This window comes from Rhinopithecus bieti, unplaced genomic scaffold (assembly GCF_001698545.2).
Source record: "Rhinopithecus bieti isolate Rb0 unplaced genomic scaffold, ASM169854v2 scaffold_51905, whole genome shotgun sequence".
Taxonomy (NCBI): Eukaryota; Metazoa; Chordata; class Mammalia; order Primates; family Cercopithecidae; genus Rhinopithecus; species Rhinopithecus bieti.
Window position 1 is genome coordinate 774,994 of NW_016821253.1, and position 22,985 is coordinate 797,978.

At 43.3% G+C, this 22,985-nt stretch overlaps 1 long non-coding RNA gene across 1 annotated transcript in view; it reads right to left on the bottom strand.

Moving 5' to 3' along the window:
* Positions 1-19,129: 19,129 nt before the first annotated feature.
* Positions 19,130-22,985, bottom strand: part of LOC108520787 (uncharacterized) — a 73,940-nt gene continuing 70,084 nt past the window's right edge. The window contains exon 5 of the long non-coding RNA XR_001883005.1: positions 19,130-19,200. This is a non-coding gene — a long non-coding RNA (uncharacterized LOC108520787). The remainder of the gene's footprint in view (positions 19,201-22,985) is intronic.

Below are 22,985 nucleotides of genomic sequence, written 5' to 3' on the forward strand. Positions count from 1 at the left end.
GAACAGTTGGCTGGCTTTTTGAGAACATCAACAGTCAACAAAACTTTACCCGGACTAAGAAAGATTCAAATAATAAAATCAGAAATGCAGGAGGAGACCTCACAGCCAACACCACAGAAATACGAAGGGTCAGATGGCCGGTGTGAACAATTATGCTGCAACAAACCAGACGGCCCACAGAAATACGAAGGGTCACACAACAAGTGTAAGCAATTAAACAGCAACACACTGGATGGCCCCGAAGAAATGGACAGATCCATAGACACGTAGAACCTGGCAAGACTGAATTATGAGGAAAAGAACATCTGAAGTCACCTAAATAGTACAAAGATTGGATTCGTTAAAAAAAAAAAAAAAAAAAACACTTTCCATCAAAGAAAAGCCAAGGAAGGGCCTAATGGCTTTACTGATAAATCCTACAGACAGTTAAGGAAGTAACACCCATCCTCCTCAAATGCTTTCAAAAACCTGAAAAACCTGAAGGAGAGAGGATACTTCCTAATTCATTTTATGAGGCCAGGATTATGCTGATCCCAAAGCCAGACGAGGAGACTATGAGATAAGACGCTCTGCCCGGGATTTCTGAATCAACTGCTCCATCCCCCAGGAAGGTCTTCACAGGCGGCCCCGAGACGGTCACTCATGTGATGCCAGCTCCCCACATGTCCACCTGCGGGCTCAGAGGAGCCCCGCACCCTAACCCACAGTGGCCGCCCATCGCCCCTCGTGCGTCTCTGCCGTAATGTCTGCTTCAGGCTTGCCGGGTCCTTACGTTTCTGTTGTTGGTGGCCTTGTCCTCGCCGGGCATCCCCTTCATCTACACAGAAGCCCCTGAGATGAGGGGCACAGCCAGGGATCTCACTGCTGCAGGCCCTGCACTCAGGAGGATACTGGGCATACAGTAGGTGCTCAATTAATGCTAAACGAATAAGCGCCTGGTGCACAGTGAACCCTCAGATATGGGAAGGACAGAACAGGCCATTCTGATGCTCATTCTAGGCCCTGCTGTGGGGTATCTTGTGTGTCACAGAGGAGCTTATCTGAGGGCCGTGGAGATACTCCATGTGCCATTCTCTGATGTTTGGGTTCTATGGATGAGGAGATCAGGCTCACGGAGGGGAAACTGAGCCGGGCTGGTAGGCTGGGGTGGGTACTTCGTGGCCCTGTTGCTGTCAGAGTTCCTGCCTTTCCCTCCATTCACAGCCGCCTCCTTTATAAAAGTCTCATTAATTTCAAACTCTTTGAAACTGCTGCCTCCAGGCACCTTGCTTCTTACAGTGGAATCATCCTTTGAATGTGACTATCGTTACAAAAAGCAAAACTCCAGTGGCTTTCCAAGGCTCGTGTTAGAAACTCTCCTTTGCAGAAAACAGACCTTGAGATGGAGGAGTCCGAGGCTCTTGTGGCTGCTGTTTGACCCTCACTGGGGAAGGGGAGCTGTAAAATTGTCTGTCACAGGCCCATGGAGGCCGTCCTTGGTCCATTGCCCTGGACGATGACAGAGGCCACATAAGCAAGTCCACAGGCACCACCCCGCTGAGTAGGCAGGGAAGGTTGTCTGGGTCGGCTGAGACCCTGCACAGGTGTGTTTCATGGTCTCAGAAACTCACACCAACCTACATCTCAGAAATGCAGTCACCTCCACAATATTCTGGCGATGATTAATGATTGCAGATACATTAATTTAATGCATGTATTCCTTACTATCACATCTCTGCACTCGGCCTTCGGTGCCACGTCCATGTCTCTGCACTCGGCCTTCGGTACCACGTTCAATACTCCAAGTGGAGCACTCACGCACACGTTTCCTCACTAAAATCCTCACGTGGGAGGTACACATGTCAGTCACAAAGTGCTTGCAGTTAGGTTGGGCATATGGAGTCCCAGGTCCTTAACACAGCTGTGGCCATTCCTGTCTCTTCTTCACGAACTCATCAGAATAGCTGAAGGCTTAGAGCAAGCGCAAAATCTTTTGTAGCGTCCAAACACAAACAGGGAACGCTGTGAGGATGTTGAAAGGGAAGGGGTAGTGCAGGTGTCTTGAGCCTCCGGCCGGCGCACCACAGAGGAGAGACGCGGAAAGCCGGTGAACCGGATCAAGTTTGATGTCGATGGATGAAGGTCCCTATGCAGGTGCAAGCCAGGCAAAGGCAGACGACGAACGTCAAGCATCTCCCAGCTTCTGCACTGAGCTGTTCAGATTCGGGAATTCATTTAATCCTCTCCACGACTCTTACTGGAAAATGGTATCCTCATCACTTGACGAGATGCACTGAGGCTTCGGGAGTCCAGACACAATCTAAAGGGAGTGAAGGACAAAGCCTGGGTGCGACTCTTGGGCCGTGTGCACCCTGGGCTCACTGCGTTTTCAGCGCCAGACTGCAGTTCAGTGGGAAGGAGAAGCAGCCCTCTCTCATACATTCGTGGAAAGCATTCGCTGCCACACACACCCTGTAAACACGCCAGCCACGCCTCTAAAACACAGAGACAATATAAGAAAAGACAGGCGTGTTTGCTTTGAAAATCATGTCAATTTGTACTTTCAGCTAATAACTGGCTTCAGCCAACTGACGGCCCGTGTCTTCTCTTTTGTTATAGAAAAGGTTGACTTCAGCTTGTTCACCAGTCACAGAATTGGGAAGAGGGCTCCGGGCGATCCTCAAAGCGGGCATCACTCGGGGTGGGAAAGGTGGCCCTGTGACAGGACGGCTCCAAAGCTGGTGCCTGGTGGGCCCGTGGAGGGAGCGTGGTGACGGGGGCGCCAGGTGCCCACGTGCAGCTACGGATCAGAGGCCTGCAGGCTGGGCTTGGTCCTTTGACAGGGAATGGGGCCTTACCCCGGTCTGACCACCTAAACACTCGCTGCAGAGCAGTCCCTGATACTGGCATCTGGAGACAAACCAGCATGGCCAGGTGGGCTGGGACCAACCCAGCTGCACGTCCTCCCAGTGGCTTCCTGGGAACACTCGGACCCCAGCTTCCATCCTGGGCACTGCCCTTGTGCCCTCCCGGGCTCTCCGGTGTTGATTAGATCAAAAGCAGCACTTCATGCAGGGTGCCAGAGCCTTCTAAAACATCCTGAAAACTTCTTTCTAAGCAAAGGTGATTGCGAACATTGCATCACGTGGTTCCTTATTTAATGAAGAGTTTCCTTTCAAGTCTTTAACGAATTTTGTCATCTATCACGTTTTTATCATCCCCTGGCTATCCACATCCTCTGCCTATCATTTACGTTCAGGAAAGCATCTATGCTTATTCTAAATTATGACCTCTTCCGTTTACTGACTGACTGTTCTTCTCAGCCACAGAACACACACTCAAGCCTTCAGCTCTCGCCCGCCCTTCACCATCCGGCTCCAGGCTAATGTCTGGCACATAGAAGCCGCACAGTAAATCTCTGTTGACTTATTAACTGATGAGTAGCTGTTTGGAAGCGATAACATAGTTTCCCAGGGAATTAGTACTGTAATTCTATCCCCACAAGTTCACAGGAGACAATTAAATTTATAACAAATACAGAATGCTTGTGGTGAATATAATTTTGAGTAATTTTTTTCTTTAATCAAAATGAAAAGCTATATAAGCTTTTGCAGGACAGCGTGCCTCACTCTGGGTCAGAACTGAGCATATTAATTCATGAAAGTCTCTTTTCCAGGGTTCTGGTGGGAGTCCCACTGCCTCGGAACCGTGGTGGTGAGCAGGCTTTCAAAACTCTGGTTCCTTCTACCAGGGGTGCAGGAAGCTCCAGACTTTCCCTCTTCTTTCTCATGGGATCTATTGCCCAGAGGTCAACAGTGAGTCTCGGCTGCTGTTGAGACAGACAGGAGGGACAGAGTGCCAAACCAAAACAGTAGCAGCATCCAGTAAAGGAAATTAAAGGTCCTTGAAAAAGTCAAACTTAGAGGTAATCCAACTATATCCAGAGAGTAAAGAAACAGTGATTTTCATAAGTTAGAAATGGTTACATTAATTATAATAATAAAGAAATGATCTGTGTGAACCCCGGGAATAAGAGATGGAAAACGCCGTGGTCTCTACACACTGGCGATGCTCTTCGTGCCCTTGGGTGCCACGTGGGGGTTGCCGAGTCAGAGGGCACCGTGCTGCAGGTGCTGCTCCACACCCTGCTTTCCTCCTGGGTGTGCTTCCTACGCCCCATGCCATGAGCCCCTCCTGCTGCAAGGGCAGGGTGTTCCCGTGAAATAGTCGTATGGGGTGGGAGATAAACGCACTTCAAATTCTCTAGGATCTGTCATTGGGAAGAAGGTCAAAGTGCCAACAGGCAGAAACCACCCAAATATCCATCAGTGAACAAAAGGAAAAATGAGATGCGGCTTAGACACACAAAGGAACATCATTCATCCATAATCTAGAAAACATTGTGCCTAACGAGAGAGGCCAGATGCAGAAGACCTTTGAGTCACTGTGTCTGCATGAAGTCTAGGAGAGGAGTGTCTGTCCAGACAGGAGGCAGCTTAGTGGCTGCTGAGGGCGGTGGACGGGGGGCAGAGGGACAACAGGAGAAGGCAGGGGTCTCCTCTTTTTCTCCTGGAGCTGATCAAATGATCCAGCTGAGGGTGGGGATGGCTGCACATATTTGTGAATATACTCAAAACCATCGAATTGCACAATTTAAACATGCAAATTGTACGGTATTTGAGTATAGCTCAACAAGCTGTTTTCCAAAAGACTGATGTAATAACCAGAAAAAATAGACACATTCATGTGGTGAAACATGGTATGGAGAGAATGTATAGTTTTAAATCCATATATTAGAAAATCACAAAGGCTGAAAATCAATACATTTTGTGTGTATTTAAGATTTGTTTTACAATGGCATTAACAAAAGCAACAGAATCTATGCAAGACCAGTATACTCAAAGTCGTGAAATGTTTTTCAAAGAAATTAAAGACCTAAAGAAATAAGCAATGTTTAGATTCTGGAAGACTCAGCACAGTAAAGGTAAATACTCTCTAGAATCAGGGTCATCTCAGTAACAATACCTGCAGGCCTTTTCTTTTGTGGACATTGACAAACTGAGTCTAACATAGAGGCAGAGATAAGGCATGGCCTGTAATCCCAGTGCTTTAGGAGGCTGAGGCCAGAAAACTTTGCGAGACCAGGCATTCTAGACCAGATGGGGCAACATAGTGAGATCCCATCCCTATGAAAAATAATTTCAAAACCATAAAATACAGGCAGACAAATGAGGAGCTGAGGGCAACACAGACACACAGGCCCCAGGAACTGCCCCATGGCCGGTGGTTTCTCCAGTAGCAGTGACCAGCGATGTGGGCACAGAGACGGTCAGGAGGATGGAATGGAACCTGGAGCTGCAAATCAGACCTTCACAGACACAGACACTTAGCTCATGGCTGAGTTTGGAGTAAAGGGCAGAGAGATGTGTTGGTTTTTTTTTAACTTCAATAGATAATATTGGGTCAAATAAATATGAAAACTAAATAATGAGACTTGATATATACTTTATACTACACACAAAAATAAATGTATGGTGAATTTTTTTTTTTTTTTGAGACGGAGTCTCGCTCTGTCGCCCAGGCTGGAGTGCAGTGGCCGGATCTCAGCTCACTGCAAGCTCCGCCTCCTGGGTTTACGCCATTCTCCTGCCTCAGCCTCCCAAGTAGCTGGGACTACAGGCACCCGCCACCTCACCCGGCTAGTTTTTTTGTATTTTTTAGTAGAGACGGGGTTTCACCATGTTAGCCAGGATGGTCTGGATCTCCTGACCTCGTGATCCGCCCGTCTCGGCCTCCCAAAGTGCTGGGATTACAGGCTTGAGCCACCGCGCCCGGCTGGTGAATTTTAAATCTAAATGTGAAAGACATAGTAAGACAAATTATAAATAATAACAGGGTATCTACATTTTTTATTAGGGAATTGTTTCTTTAAAGAGACACAAGGAATAACAACCGTAAAAGAATAAATCAACACATTGGATTGCATTCGTATTAAGAATATTTGCTCTGCAGAGACACCAATAAAAGGTAAAAGCAAGCCACACAGTGCAAGAGCATCCTTGCAACACATAGCTGGCAGAGAGCTTGGAGCTGACACAGAAGAATAACTGCCATAAATTAGGATCAAAACCACAAATGACCTAATTAAACAGATGGGTAAAAGACTGAAATGGGTCCTTTACAGAAGAGGATATCCAGCTGCCCAATATCCGTACGAAATGTCTTAGACCTCATTTGCAAACAACTTTCTGTAATTAGAAAAATGCAAAATTAAAGCCACAATGGATACCTCAACACCATGGATGGGGAAACAAAAGGAAGCAATATTGCCATTATCCGGCAATAATAAAGGTACTCGTTTATGACCTGGCAATGTCACACCTAACTAGACACAGAGCAGGGCTGCGAGCTGTGTGCAGGAGGACTCATGGAAGGATATTCACACTATTGAAGATCTGAAAAACGCCAATGCACAGCAGGAGCAGGATGTGGACACAGCCCTTCAGAGGAGGCGTCCACAGCAGGGGCGTCTGCAAACCTTTTCTGTAACAGTCAGGCAGGGAGTGGCGTAGGCTTTGCAGGCCACGCAGCCTCTATCAGGGGCTCGCCTCTGCCACTGCAGGGAGCAGCAGTCTTCACCAACAAGTAAAGGAGTGAGCATGGCTACGTTCCAGTAAGACTTTATAGACCAAAACAGGCCACAGTGGCTGAATGTGGCCCCCACTGACTGTAGTCTGTTGACTCCTTGTTTAAAGCAATATAAATTAATGGACTGAAGCGATATGTGTGCAGTAAAGTAGATAAATATCACAAATGCAATATTGCATAAAAACAGGTAGATACAAGAATGCAGATCACAGAATTCCATTTTCATAAATTTCAAACAAGATAAAACCATAGTATTCAAAGGTGAATGTCTAGGTGGTAGGACAAAGAAAGAAAAGTGAGGAAAGAATAAGTACGAATGATCACTCTGGTTGTTCCTTTTTCAGGAAAAGGAGGAGGAAGTGACTGAGGGGTGTGAGGGAGTCCTGTAGATTACTTTCAATCTTCTGCTTTTTGCCCAGAGTGTTCGATTGATCATAAGCTTCCAAGCTGTGCATTTTGTTCTTTTTTATATGTGTGTTATAATTTGTAATACAAATAAAATGTTCTCATATTTATCTATGTAAAATAATGAATTTGTGGTGGGTAACCCTCCAAAACATATCGCATTCCCATTTCACAGGAGAGACAGCTGGGGCCTGAGAAGATAGACTTGGTTCTCAGAGATGTAAAGTAGAAAAGCGGCATTGGGATGACAATATGTGTTTTTAGTGGAGGAAGCTGAGGACTGAAGCTCATTTTTATAAAACTCTCTTTAAAATCTGGAATTGAAGGTAGCGAAGGAGGCAAAATTTAAAAGATGCCCCAGACCACAGTGGAGCCAGTCCAGGGTGATCTGGTCAACACTAATCTCGACACCACCCTGAAGGAGATTTGCAGACAGAATTAACGTCCCAAGTCAGGTGACCGTAAATAAGGTCAATAACTATTCCTGGAATTTCATGTTGAATTTTTTTGTATCTGTGATTTTGTATCCCCTCAAAAACATGACAGTCAAACAATTTAAAAGATAGCAAAATGTTAATTTTTATGTCGTCTGGATGATGAGTGCATGAGTGTCTTTACTGAATGCTTAAACTATTTTATAATTAATAAAAATTCAAAAGAAAGAATATAAATAAATAATATGAAAATGAGATAAAGGGATCAGGAGAATATACTATGTATTTGTTTAAGATTTAATAGTTTTTCACCAAAAGTAAAAGTTGGTAAGAGTTAACAGTGTAACATATATTTTAGACTATGCCAGGCATATAAGGAAAGTAAAATGTGCTTTTGGTAAGAGTATAATAAGTCATGGGAATAGTATTTTTTTGCCCAGTTTAGAGGGTTAAAGGATTCTTTTAAGTTAGATAGAATAAAGCTAAAAGTTTGAGCAAGTTGTGGAAAGTTTGTGAAAAAGTAGTCTTACAAAATAAATTCTGTGTGTGAACACATTGCTAAAGTTAAAGGGGTATTATTCAGTTTTTCTGTAAATTGAACATTGGAATGAAAGCACAACACAGTTTTCTTAGAGCATTGCTCTGGTTTTAACCGAAAATTGTAAAGGGTTATAAAAGGTTTCTGAAAATCTTTCCTTATGGTCAAACTGATTAATATTAAATAGATTTGTCCATAAGGTTTTATTAAGAATTGGATTTAACATCAATAGGACACTAATGCAAAAGTAAAATTTGGCTTTTTTTGAACTATATTTGCATAAATGTGTTGTTGGTATGTGTTCCAAAATAATGTGAAACTTCTGTAATTGTAATATGACTTAGTATACCTTATTAATAACTAAAATTATTTTAAATAATTGTGTGCCACGGAAGTGATAAATTTCCTTGTCAATTGTGTCTTTGACCATGGCTGCCCTAAGGTTTTTTGTTACCCACAGACAATTGTCTCATTCTAATTCTCTTTAAAATGTGGTTTCATAATCAGCTATAGAACTCTAACAGGTGTTCTTAAATGCAGGTTTCTGATAACTCGGAGATTGTGACATTAAAAATGGAGAGAAAAGAACTTCCAAGACTCTCTAGGAAAAGTAATGTGTTTATAAATATTGAGCAAAACATGAATTAATTGCATAAACTGAGCTAAAAAAAGGCTGAAGTAATCTTTTTTTTTTTTTTTTTTTTAACTTTTGGCTTAAAACCTTGTGGATCCTTTGTTTTGTTTTCAGAATAAAAAATACTTCTCTTTCAAGCTATTTATAACTTTTACCAGTTAAGTATACTCCTATAAACAAAATTTGAATCATATTTCTATCTACCAGATTTCTCCAAAATTTGGAAACTATTTGTGAATATTCTTAACTTACGGCAGTATAGTTATTTGCATAAGTGTAATAAGAATCTGTTTTCTTTTGTAGTAGGGCACAATTGCAGACACTGGTTATTTTACCAAGGCTTTGACTAGAATGGCATGCTTTTAGATACAAACAGACTATTTTAAGGAATCAAAGTTCACTTATAGAGCCAATAAAAGCCTGTTGGGAAAACTGGCCTAATACTTTGTCTACCCAGTCCCTGTGCAGGGTTCCTGACCTGTAGTAAGTAAAGAATGTCACTTTCTAACAGGCCCAGGAACTCAAGTTATCTTGGGACCTAAAGAGAAGAAGAATTTATGCATCTAATACAGGTATTTGATGGCACAAGTCCACGATGGGGCTCAAGGCTTTAAAAAGTCTTTTCTGAGACTCCTTATGAAACAAAGTTCTATCAAAGCCAATTTTAAAAAGCGGCTGTGATTATTCTTGCTATGTTTTATGCAAATAATCAGGCCAAGTATAATATGACTAAAGCTTATTTTGCAAACAAATCAGTCCTAGCATGATTTTATTTTAATAAAAACAAGGACTAGAGAGATAAAAATTATGTTTCAAGAACTGTAATACACCTGCTATTAGAATCCAGTCTCATCAGTTGTTTATGAGGTGTTTTTTTTTTTCATGCAATTCAGACTGATCCTGCTCACTCCTATCAACCAACCATGATGTCTGGCTGCAGCTCAGAAGAAACAAGAGGGATGGGTAATGCAAAAATCTGAATCAATATTCTAATTTGGGGCATATATTGGAATCAGCCAGCAGCCCCATGCACCAGAGTCTTAGCCACCAGCTACCTGGGTATCTCAGCAGTCTCAGAATTTTTAGGAACTGTTCTCACCCCCTTATTTCATTTTGACTTTCTACTTGTCTTAAAACTCAAGGAGCCTTCTATACTTGTGGCCAATCAGTTCACCAATGCCTCCCCACTAACAGGACTACAACTTGTACCGTAGGCTATGTATCCACAGACATCTTCATCATCCCTGTCAATCTCTCTCTTCTAGTACCAATCTATGGACATTCCATGTTGCCCAGGGTGAAGAGGGCTATCCAATTATTTCCTCTTCTCATGGGACTTGACATTGTAACCAGTATAGGAACTGGAATTGCCAGATTCATAAAAGCCTCCTTAACCTATAGCCCACTCTCAAAGGAAATAGCCAACAACATTGACTCCATGGCTAAAGGCTTAACAACCACGCAAGAGCAGATCCACTCTTTAGCTGCCATAGTCCTTCAAATCATTAAGGACTAACATTAACAGCACCACAGGGAGGACCGGTGTCAACTAATATTCACAGCAGCTCAGAGAGGAATTTCCTTAGCCTCAAATAAAAAATATTGCTTTTGGGTAAATCAGTCAGGAAAAGTACAAGACAACATCAGACAACTTGTAAATGGAGCCTCGTTTATGGGAACAAGCCTCTCAGGGCTGGCTTGTTCTCACAAAGGAACCTGGGGAAGGAACCTGGAATGGAACCTAGAAATGGCTCTCCTAGGTTTTCCCCTTTGAGGACCACTTGTTAGTCTCCTACTTTTGCTCCTTTGTGGTCCATGTCTTCTAAATCTAGTAATCTGATTTGTCTCCTCCTGCCTTCAGGCCATCAAGCTCCAGATGACCCTCAGCAGGATGCCATCCTCTCAGGATTCTAGAGCCATCCTTCTACAGAGGACCCTTAAACTGCCCATCAGTGTAAAGCAACAGAGTTGAAATCTTGCCCCCTCTCCCTTAGACCTGGCTAGACACTGCTTTCACCAACTCAAAGAGTCAGCCTTCTTCCCTGACAGCAGCAAGAGGCCAAGACTCACAGAACCACCACCACTGCCCATTTGTCAACAGCAAGCAGTTACAGAAGACTGACCTTAATCCATTTTCCCCCAAAATCGGGGTCTTGGACTCTTAGGGGGAAGTGCCACAGCAGGAAGTCAGGCAGACGTGAGAGCCCCCATGGACAGGAATGTCAGGCAACTATCGGGTGATGGCCAGGAGGTGGTTAACTGCTCTAAAATAGTTGGTCACAGCTGGCACCAGGGAACAGCAGTTTCCCAATGGACAGAAAACACCTGAAACTGGATCAGCAGTTTCCCGGTAAGATCTCAGGAGCTGGGTGAGCAGGCTTAAGCATGCGCACTAACAGGCAGAATGGTGGAGTCTAACGGGTATATGACCTTCCAGGAATATTCAGCTAGTATGGGAAGAATGCCTCAAGCAAGCAGACGTACAGCTTCAGTAAACCCACTGTGCATGTGGCTCTTCCCAAGGGCTGGCAGGCCACTGTGCATGCAGACAGCCCACTCCATGGGAAGAATCAGGGGAGACGGGACACGACCCCCTGAAAGCATGCCAATGGGTACACCGCCAAGTCAAAGGTCAAACCACACATTTGACTTGCTGAAGCCATCCACTTGGCCTTCTTCCAAGTGGACTTTCTTTTGTTCCCACTCTAGGCTTTTAATACACTTTCTCTCCTCCATTAAAACTTGCCTCAGTCTCTCCTTCTGCCTATGCCCCTCGATCAAAGTCTTTCTTCTGAGGAGACAAGAACTGAGGTTGCTGCAGACTCGTACAGATTCACCATGGCTAACCTCATAAGTCACGTGCCAGCTCAGGACAGCAATGATTATCTTTCTTCTTGCTGACTCTGTGTTGTTGAGGAACACATCACATTTTTATCTCCAAGATTCAGGCTTAAAAATAATTATTCTTAAGGATTCATTTTGATGTTTTTGTTTTCCCCTTGAAATCTCCCTGTAAAGGATCATCCAGAATTGAACCTTCAGGACTGAAGCCTCCGGGCGAGATTCCATCTTTCCTCCCTTCTCCAGCTCTGCACAGTGCAAATGTGGTGGGTTTCCCCAATTCCTGCTGTAAATGAAAACGTATCTGAGATGGGTCTCAATCAATGTAGAAGTTTGTCTTGCCAATATTAACTGCATGCTCGGGGGAAAAATACCACCACGGAATCACAAAAACTGTCCATGGTGTGTGCCTTTATCCAAAGATGATGCTAACGGGTTCGACAGTTGAAGGGGAAATGGGAGCTGGAGGGGAAAGGGGAAGGGTGTGCTCATCCACATGCAGCAGGAGGAAAGGACAGGCAGGAGAACTGTCAAATGTGCATCCATCTCCCGCTCAGCAGCTCTGCACTTAACACAAGACAAGGTAGACACAGAGCAGCTGCTTGTGGAGATGCGTCACCTTCATCTGTCACTCTCTGCTTAGGAACAAAAGGAAAGGCAGCTGCTTGCATGACTCGTCTTCCAGCTTCATTCCTTCCTCTTGGCAGAGTAAATGTGGTCCCGAGCTTTTAGTTTCCTTTCATGGTGCCCTAGCCAGAGTGAACACAATAATCAAATGCATTTGTCTTCCACGTAGAGAAGAGGAAAATTACTTTACCACCAATATTTGTGTCTATTTTTATTGGCACTGTTTGAAATTGGTAAACTCTGATTGCTTCCTTTGAGGTCACTTTACCCACACAATGCCTCCAACACTGACGTGGACTCCATTCTCCACCAGCTGCAGTCGGGCCCCTCCTCACCTCCTCCTGCCATGGCCCATTTCTCAGCTGCTGAGCCCAGGTTAGCAAGACTCCCCGAGTCGAACCCATGTCCCAGATCCCTCAGCGTCCCTGGCGCCTCGTCCCTGGAGGTTCTTGCTGTGTTCGGCTGAGCCCAGGCCTGCACTTTGGCCTCGCAGCCCTGAGGCAGTAACTGGAATAAACTCTGTCTTGCTATTTTTAACAAGCCTCTGCTACAAATCACAGCAGGCCCCTTTAGGGTCTGGCATTTGAAGAGAGTAATTCCTTTTCTATTAAAAAAAATTCCTTAAAGACCTTATATACTGAGAAAAAACCTTGCAAAGCATCACTCAACATTAACAAGAAAACACAACAACTTAAAGATTAGGATCCAGTAAACAGGGTTTCATCCCAACAAAAGTGCCAGGGCTGAGCGCCTGCTGAGAAGGTTGTAAGGCACTCACATCTGTAAAGCCTCTTCCTTTCCCCGCTGTGCTGATTCTTTCAGGGCCCTTTCCTGTCGGGAGAACCCGCTCCCAATGTTTAACGTGGGTTCTTTTCTATTTCCTAAGTGTCTCAACTGGGTTGAGAAATAAAGGGAAAGAGCACAAGAGAGAGAAATTTAAAGCTGGGTGTCCAGGGGAAACATCACATGTGGGCAGGTTCCGTGATGTTCCCTGAGCCATAAAACAGCAAGTTTTATCAGCGATTTTCAAAAGAGGAGGGAGCGCACGAATAGGGTGTGGGTCACAGAGATCACATACTTCACAAGGTAATAAAATATCACAAAGCAAATGAAGGCAGGCGAGATCACAGGACCACTGGATGGGGCGAAATTAAAATTGCTAATGAAGTTTCCGGCACGCATTGTCATTGACAGTCATTGAACAACATCTTATTCAGGAAAGCAGGGTTTCGAGAGCAGAGCAACCTGTCTGACCCAATTTATAGGAGGGAAAGTTTCCTCTCCTATAAGCCTGGGAGGGCGCCACAGGAGACCCGGGCTTATTTCATCCCCTTCCGGCTTCCACGCATAAAAGACGGCTCGCTTTGAGAGGGCGCATTCATAGGGCCTACCCTCAGGGCGCATCTCTTTCTCAGGGATTTCGCTTGCTGAGAAAAAGAATTCAGGGATATTTCTCCTGTTTGCTTATGAAAGAGGAGGAATATAGCTCTGTTCGTCTGGCTCACCAGTGGCCAGTTCAAAGTTATCTCTCTTGTTCCCTGAACGTCGCTGTTATCCTGTTCTTTTTTTAAGATGCCCAGATTTCATATTGTTCATACACACAAGCTCTACAAACAATTTGTGCAGCTGACACAATCACAGGGTCCTGAGGCGACATTCATCCTCCTCAGCTTACAAAGAAGATGACGGGATTAAGAGATTAAAGACAGGCATAGGAAATCACAAGGATATTCATTGGGGAAGTGGTAAGTGTCCATGAAATCTTCACAATTTATGTTCAGAGATTACAGTAAAGACAGGTGTAAGAAATTATAAAAGTATTAATTTGGGGAACTAATAAATGTTCATGAAATCTTCACAATTTATGTTCTTCTGCCGAGGCTTCAGTCGGTCCCTCCTTTCAGGGTCCCTGACTTCCCTCAACACTTTCCATTATCCCAAGCTGCCCTACCTGAATCCCTGTCATCTGGCCCACAGCAACCCCTCAAGCCTTGCCTCAGTCTCCCCACATGACCTCCCCCACAAGCTGGCCTGCACCCTTCCAGGGCGGATGGTTCTCTTTCTGCCTCAGTCTCCCCACATGGCCTCCCCCACAAGCTGGCCTGTACCCTTCCAGGGCGGATGGTTCTCTTTCTCGGTTGTGGACACACAGGGTGGTCCCTGCTCCTGCCAACAGAGTTCATTTCTTCAGCACAGCCCGGGGTGTCCACTTTCCCACTCTGACCATACCCCTCCTCTCTTGCTGGCAAGGACCTGGAAGCTGCAACCTCCACCCTCACCCTCTGTTCCCCACTGTCCCAGCAGTCCTCTCCTGCCTGTCCCAACCCTCACGACCCCTGCTGAGGCCTTCCCATGCCGTTCGCTGTACAGCAGGCTTCGTCCTCGTGTGGGACTCCCGCACAGGTCCTGTCCAGCCCACCTCACACTGGGTTACTGGTCCTCTGGTGGGCACCCCCCGGCACCTGCCCCGGGCCTGTGAGATTGGAAGCTCACCTGGCTTCCATACCAGCCCCCAGGATCAAACCCAGGGCTTCGCCTGTGGTCACATTCAACGTCTTTTCCAAATACCTGCGTGAATTCTAACTGTGACGTTTTTATACCTAGCACTGCAGACATCTGAGCCCCCATAAAGTCCTTTCACTTGACCTTTGTTACACAAATGGATATGATGCTACAGGGGAATAAAAATAAGCTGGCGTATCACAGACGGGGTGTTTATTTTAGTGGAAACTTACAAAACCCTTTTGTAGAATGACTTTCCCATTCACAGGCAAGAGTATTTTTAGATCAGCAGCCAGTGCTGCACAGGAGCCCACAGGAACTTCTCACGACCCACGTTTCTTCCATTGACCACCACCCTCTCTAGCACCTTCCAGAGGGCGAGCTTGTTCTGACCCTCGTCACCGGAATCTCTCTGACCCAATAAACATGGAAATTCATTAAAAATAAATTTAAAATGTCTGCAGCAATCTACTTTATGATCCATCAGAAAATGTATTACATACCTTTGACTTGTCATAGAGAGATCACTGCTCTGTTTTAAAATTCTTCTTATAGTGACTTTTTAAAATAAAGTCTTATGAAACGTGCTTGAAATAGATGCCAAAAATTCTTACAAGCATGACTTATATGCTTTTTTTTTTTTTTTGAGATGGAGTCCCACTCTGTCGCCCAGGTTGGAGTGCAGTGGAGCAATCTCGGCTCACTGCAACCTCCATCTCCCACAATTCCTCCACCTCAGCCCTCTGAGTAGCTGGAACTACAGGCATACATCACCATCACCATGCCCAGCCACTTTTTGTATTTTTGGTAGAGACAGGGTCCCAAGCTTTTATTGTCAACCATGGCTTTTATTATAGCCAATGGGGTGTCTCCGTGTTGGCCAGGATGTTCTTGAACCCCTGACCTCAAGTGATCTGTTCACCTCGGCCTCCCAAAGTGCTGGGATACAGTTGTGAGCCACTGAGGCGGCCAACATTCCTTACATACTTTATTGGACCTTTTTTCTTAGTTTTTTCTTTAACATGCCACCTCATTAATTGTGTTTGGACTCTTCAAAATACTGTCTTCCTGTCTTTTGAGGAAGAGATCGGCTGTTGCTTTCTCATTACAGTTCGTGTGTTTGTCTTCTACAGTCAATTTTTTAAATGTAAAACAACAGATATGGTTAGGCTTTGTGTCCCCACCCAAATCTCAATCTTGAATTGTAATCCCCATAATCCTCACGTGTCAAGGGGAGAGACCAGGTGGAGGAAACTGGATCCTGGGGGAGGTTTCCCCCATGCTGTTCTCATGCTAGTGAGTGAGTGCTCAGGAAATCTGGTGGTTTTGTAAGGGGCTCTTCCCCCTTCACTCAGCACTTCTTCCTGCCACCCTGAGAAGAAGGTACCTGCTCCCCTTCGTTTTCCCCCAGGACTGTAAGTTTCCTGAGGTCTCCCAAGTCATGCTGAACTGTGAGTCAATTAAACTTATTTCCTTTATAAATTAGCCAATCTCAAGCAGTTCTTTATAGCAGTATGGAAACGAACTAATACACTAATTTGTGATTTAATTTTGGTACATAAGGAAGAAATGCAAACCCAGAAGACAACTCATTGGAGACCAGGACTCATCATGATTATGGTTTTGCATTGAGTCATTCATAGCATCTCACTCCTGCTTCTTTTTCGTTGTAGAGGGGAGATCCGCTGACCATGTCTAGTCTGGATTCCAAATTCTAATGTCTTGTCTCTGTGCTTTTCATACACAGAGCCAAAAACTCTTGTCTACTTCTTTCAAGACTACCTAATGTAACACTACTATGACTACCAATCTGTAAGCACAGAATGCTTTTACATGTTCGTGGTTAAACTAATAACCTTGACTTCTTGTGGGAAAGTTCAAAGAGTGATGGGGAACAGAACCATGAAGGCCCTGAAGGAAGAATGATGGGTCAGGTCTCACCACTTTGCTTTGCTGTCTGGCATCGAAGGCTGGTCTCACTGAGCTGTTTCTCATTTTGTAGATTCTTCACTCAGCTTACAACCCAGAGCTTCTCTGAAACCTCCAAGTAGGTTTAGCTCTCAAAGCTCTCCTTGTTGCCCTTATCTCATGTACTAAATTATAAGATTTTTTGTTCATAAGCATTTTTCATCCTCACTGGCTTTTCCTATTTTTTTTTTCTTTTTGACGGAGTCTCACTCTGTCACCCAGGGTGGAGTGCAGTGGTGCAATCTCGGCTCACTACAACCTCCACCTCCCAGGTTCAAGCAATTCTCCTGCTTTAGCCTCCCAAAGTAGCTGGGTTTACAAATGGCTGCCACCACATACAGCTAATTGTTTTTGTATTTTTAGTTGAGACGTGGTTTCACCATGTTGGCCAGGCTGGTCTCGAACTCCTGACCTCAGGTGATCCACCCGCCTTGGCCTCCAAAAGTGCTGGGATTACAGGCATGAGCCACCGTGCCCAGCCTCTTTCCTTTCAAAGCATCTTGGTGGTTACTAGATGGAATGGCTATCATTTTATGTCCAAAAGTATTTAAGCATGTTGTGCATGAAGACTTGAAAGCTGTCCTAACCAGCCGTTTGAAAAACACGTGCATTGTCACCCCAAGGATAGACGCATTTTATTCCAAAGAAAACACAGCCTCAGGGGCACACAGAGCCTCCTCCAGGACGCCACCATCAGGAAATTCTAGGAAAGAAAGAGGACGCCACGGGAGGGGGGATCTCAAGAGAGAAGGGTGGTCGGTGAAGACCACAGCTGATGTAGGACAGGGCAAAACACCAACGGGGGGTGGGAACCCCAGCCCTCGGGCAACTGTTCCAGGAGCTGCCTCAGCAGCGCTTCTACAATCCTGAAGTCCCCTACCCTTGCCTTCAGCCCCGTTTCCTCATGTTCTCTCCTTCCTTAACGATTTCCTCCTTCAGGGAACTCTCAGAATAACATTTATGCTGGGCTGACTCCTCTCCTGGGGATCTGCACTTTAACTGTGTCTGTGTCTCGTGAGGAAGCCATCACAGCCTTTGTGTCCTTATAGGAGCTGCGGACCAAACACGAGCAGTGGGGACATGCTGGCTGGCAGGTGATGACATCCTCCCTCACACCCACAGCCGGGGAGGCTGTGCATCCCACCCACAGTCTTCCTGCCAAAGCAGCCCTTACAGAAATATAGATCCAATCTTCTGCAGCTCTACCCGTAGTGTTTGAAAAAGAGTTTGATTTGCCTGTGGTCTTCCATATGAGTTCTCAAAGCTTCCATCTGAGTTCTGAACAGGCTTGATAAATACATGTTCCCAAGACAGCCAGGCTGCCTGTTTCTACAGTTTTTGCAGTTCCCATTCATGATCTAAACTCACTGTGGTCAAACCAGAGCAAGTCTGTGTTACCTGTTTATTGCTGCAGGCATTATTTCATCCACTTATTATGGGGGAGCCGGGGAGTGTTTAGGAGACACTCAAGGGTCTTGGCTGCAGGTCTCCCCTGGCCTCGCCACTCTTCCCCAGAACACACACGGCAAGTCCCTTCACCCTGCAGTAGCTTCCTGACCATACGAAACATTCAGGACTGCAAAATAACTGCTTAGAGATACAGAAGTCAGGAAGTTAAGTGAACCTCCCTTCAATCGTCAGAATCTCTGACATCATTTCTAATTCTGTTCTCATTGTTTCTAATTCCGTTCTTTTGCCCCCGCAATAATACAGACAACTCCCGGAGTCATACAAGAATGACAAATTCTAATACACAACGCACGTGGGATGTGTTACCTGAGACAACACAGTGAGTGTCTGTGCAGGAACAGCCGGAATCATCCCGGAATTCTTTCATTAAGGAGTGTGTTAGGTCAATTTCCTTAAAAGGAAATGTACAACTTTATTGCAGTAAAAATTAACACCTGTGAATTATTCCATAGTAAAATATTTTTGGTTCATCCATTAAGTGTGATGTTACCGCCGAGTTCTTTTCATTGATATAAAACAATTACGTTATTATATGGAAGCACCCATCCAGAAGGGACAGAATTCTTTTTAGACAGAAGCTTTCCAAGCATGGTTATGGGCAGAGGGAGGAAGGGAAATTTGGAATCTAAATTTGGAGGCTATTTTGGTTCAGTAATTTAATCTTGGTGAGTTCTTTTTAGAAACCACAATGCCAAGTGCCTATGAACAGCTGGGGTGCAAACGGGAACTCCAATCTCCATGCCCATTGCTTCTCTTCCAGGAAAATAACAAATAAATGTCTAGAAAACAATCTTTGTATTGGTTGATAAAAGCATTAGGTTACATCAGCAATAAAGCAGTGCCCTGTGACTTCAAGGAGCATCTCCAGCCTGTGTTATCTGTCCTTGGACAAAATGCACTGCAAGAGTCACTGAAGTGAGTTATAAGGTAACACTTGTCCGCAGGATTTCTGATGTTCTACAAATTCTGTCATCCAGAAAGCCCAGCTGTTCCTTCCCAAACGCCAACTAGACGATGCAGCCTTGTGTGGGGAGCAGGTTGAGGGGAGAAAAGGATGAGAGTCCCCTCTCCTTTCCACCGCACCGATCTGTGATGTGACAGCAGCCTCAGGCTCCCCCAGAGAGCTACATGGCCACAATTTCAACTTCTGGTACCTTAGGAAAGGAGAACGCTCATTTCACACAAGGTTAGAACTGAGGGGCTGGGTTTATATTCACAGGTAAGGCATGAGGGATGTTATAAATACTCACCTGTGTGTTCTGGGCTGTACCTGCTATCTAAAACAACAGCTACATAATAATACATACACAAAAACAGAGCTTTTAAAGTATGAGATAGAACTGAAATAAACAGTAGGTTTAAGATACTTTATTTAGTTATATTTGTGACTGTTGCAGAAGGCTTTTTTGTTCTTACTGAAATGTTGGTAGAGCTGGTGCTTTTGATGAGAGAAAAGTGAGTGAATATGATGAATTATTTGATAGCTCTTGGCTCAAAACTTGTGAACTTGTGGTGTGAGAGAACAAGTCAGTGCTAATTCTGTGTTCAGGTTTCTGTTATTGGCTTTGTGGCAGTTATGTTAAAGCATATATACAGTTTCAAAGTGTGTAAAGCCACATGAAGCTGTCTGTGATGTACTTTCTAAACCAAGATATTTACTTTTTAATATCAACTACCAATTCTGGTGTTTGTTGAAATTTAACATTGTTTCTATCTTTCCTTGTATCAGTCCATTTTTATGCAAATAAACCACATTTTGAAATATTTTATATTTTTATGTCATATTTTGGTGAATGAATTCAAAATCTATCCAACAAATTTTTTTTGAAAGATTCTCACTGGGTGAGAAAATTTGGTTTCAATGATATATGATGCAGACACGGAAGTTTTATGAAGGCCATACATGATTGTTTCTAGCAATAAAATTTTGGAACCTTAGAAATATTCACTTTTAATAAGCTCTCTCCAGAGTTTAAACCTACTTAGAACATATTCATTCTTTTCTCTATTTTTAGAATATCACTTTTATTCAGAGGAGCAGATTGTTTATTTAAAAATACTTGATAGCTTACATACTAAATTTTAACAACAATAAAAGTCTCAGTCATCTTTAGTTTCAGTAATCTAATTATTTTGCCACAAGATGACTGTGAACCAGTGTGAGATGCAGAAGACTCTCATGGTAGATGCTTTATTATTGTAAAGGACTATAAGATGCTATCATCACTTAGAAGTCTTTTTAGAAATATAAAACATATTACCTCTATAATGCTATCACCTTCCATAAAATTTTTATCTGTTTCTTACATGTTTTTGCTACAATAGCTTGCCTATGAAAGATGCTGTATTTCTAATTCACATGTGGTGTGTGTGTGTGTGTATATATATATGTGAATATATGTATATGTGAATATATATATATATATGTGTGTGAATATATATATTCCAATCAAAACGGCCCATTAGACCAGGGTCCTTCTTACACAGTTCCCATAATGCATCATCCTTATTAAAAAAGTCATTTTCTATTGAGGACATTATTTTCCCAGCTAAGACATTACCTCTTTGCATCACAGGTTAATAAAAAATAGTCTGTACACAATAAAAAATGATAAAGCGGATATCACCACCGACCCCACAGAAATACAAACTACCATCAGAGAATACTATAAACACCTCTATGCAAATAAACTAGAAAATCTACAAGAAATGAATAAATTCTTGGACACATACACACTCTCAAGACTAAACCAGGAAGAAGTCAAATCCCTGAATAGACCAATAACAAGTTCTGAAATTGAGACAGTAATTAATAGCCTACCAACCAAAAAAAGCCCAGGACCAGACGAACTCACAGCTGAATTCTACCAGAGGTACAAAGAGGAGCTGGTACCTTCCTTCTGAAACTATTCCAAATAATTAAAAAGGAGGGAGTCCTCCCTAACCCATTTTATGAAGCTGGCATCATCGTGATACCAAAACTGGCAAGAGACACAACAAAAAAAGGAAACTTCAGGCCAATATCTCAATGAACATCGATGTGAATATCCTCAGTAGAATACTGACAAACTGAATCCAGCAGCACATCAAAAATCTAATCCACCATGACCAAGCTGGCTTCATCCCTGGATGCAAGGCTGGTTCAACATATGTAAAATCAATAAATGTAATCCATTACATAAATAGAACCAAAAACAAAAACCACATGATTATCTCAATAGATGCAGAAAAGACCTTTAATAAGATTCAACATGCCTTCATGGCAAAAACTCTCAATAAACTAGGTATTAATTGATAGAATATATCTCAAAATAATAAGAGTTATTTATGACAAACCCACAGCCAATATCATATCGAATGGGCAAGAGCTGGAAGCATTCCCTTTGAAAACTAGAGCAAGACAAGGATACCCTCTCTCACCACTCCTATTCAACATAGTATTGGAAGTTCTGGCCAGGGAAATCAGGCAAGAGAAAGAAGGGTGTTTAAATATGAAGAGAGGAAGTCAAATTGCCTCTGTTTGCTGATGACATGAATCTATAATTTAAAAACCCCATCATCTTAGCCCTTAAGCTGATAAGCAACGTCAGCAGTCTCAGGATACAAAATCAAGATGAAAAATCACAAGCATTCCTTTACACCAACAATAGACAAGCAGAGAGCCAAATCATAGATGGACTCCCATTCACAATTTCTACAAAGAGAATAAAATATGAAAGAATACAGCTAACGAGGGATGTGAAGGACCTCTTCAAGCAGAACTACAAATCACAGCTCAAAGAAATGAGAGAGGACACAAACAAATGGAAAACATTCCATCCCCTGGATAGGAGGAATCAATATCATGAAAATGGCCATACTGCCCAAAGTAATTTATAGATTCAGTGCTATCCCCATCAAACTACCACTGACATTTTCACAGAATTAGAAAAGCTACTTTAAATTTCATATGGAACCAAAGAGACTATATAGCCAAGACAATTCTAAACAAAAGAACAAAGCTGAAGGAATCACGCTACCTAACTTCAAACTATACTACAAGGCTACAGTAACCAAAATAGCATAGTACTTGTACCAAAATAGACATACAGACCAATGGAACAGAACAGAGACCTCAGAAATAACACCACACATCTACAACCATCTGATCTTCAACAAACCTGACAAAACAGCAATGGAGAAAGGATCTCCTACTCAATAAATGGTGCTGGGAGAGCTGGCTGGCCATATGCAGAAAACTGAGACTGGACTCCTTCCTTACACCTTATACAAAATTAAGATGAATTAAAACTTAAATGTAAAACCCAAAACCATAAAACCCTAGAAAACACCTACATAATACCATTCAGGACATAGGCACGGGCAAAGACTTGATGACAAAATGCCAAAAGCAATCGCAACAAAAGCCAAAATTGACAAATAGGATCTAATTAAACTAAAGAGCTTCTGCACAGCAAAAGAAACTATCATCAAAATGAACAGACAACCTACAGAATGGGAGACATTTTTTGCAATCTACCCATTTGACAAAGTTCTAATATCCAGAATCCACAAGGAACTTAAATAAATGTACAACAACAACAAAAAAACCCAACCCCATCAAAAGTGGGCAAATGATATATATGAATAGACACTTCTCAAAATAAGGCATTATGTGGCCAAAAAAGTCACTGATCATTACAGAAATGCAAATCAAAACCACAAAGAGGTACCATCTCATGCCAGTCGGAATGGCAGTTATTAAAAGTCAAGAAACAACAGATGCTGGCGAGGATGTGCAGGACGCTTTTACACTGTTGGTGGGAATGTAAATTAGTTCAACCATTGTAGAAGACAGTATGGCCATTCCTCAAGGATCTAGAACTAGAAAACAATTTGACCCAGCAATCCCATTACTGGGTATATACCCAAAGGATTATAAATCATTCTACTATAAAGA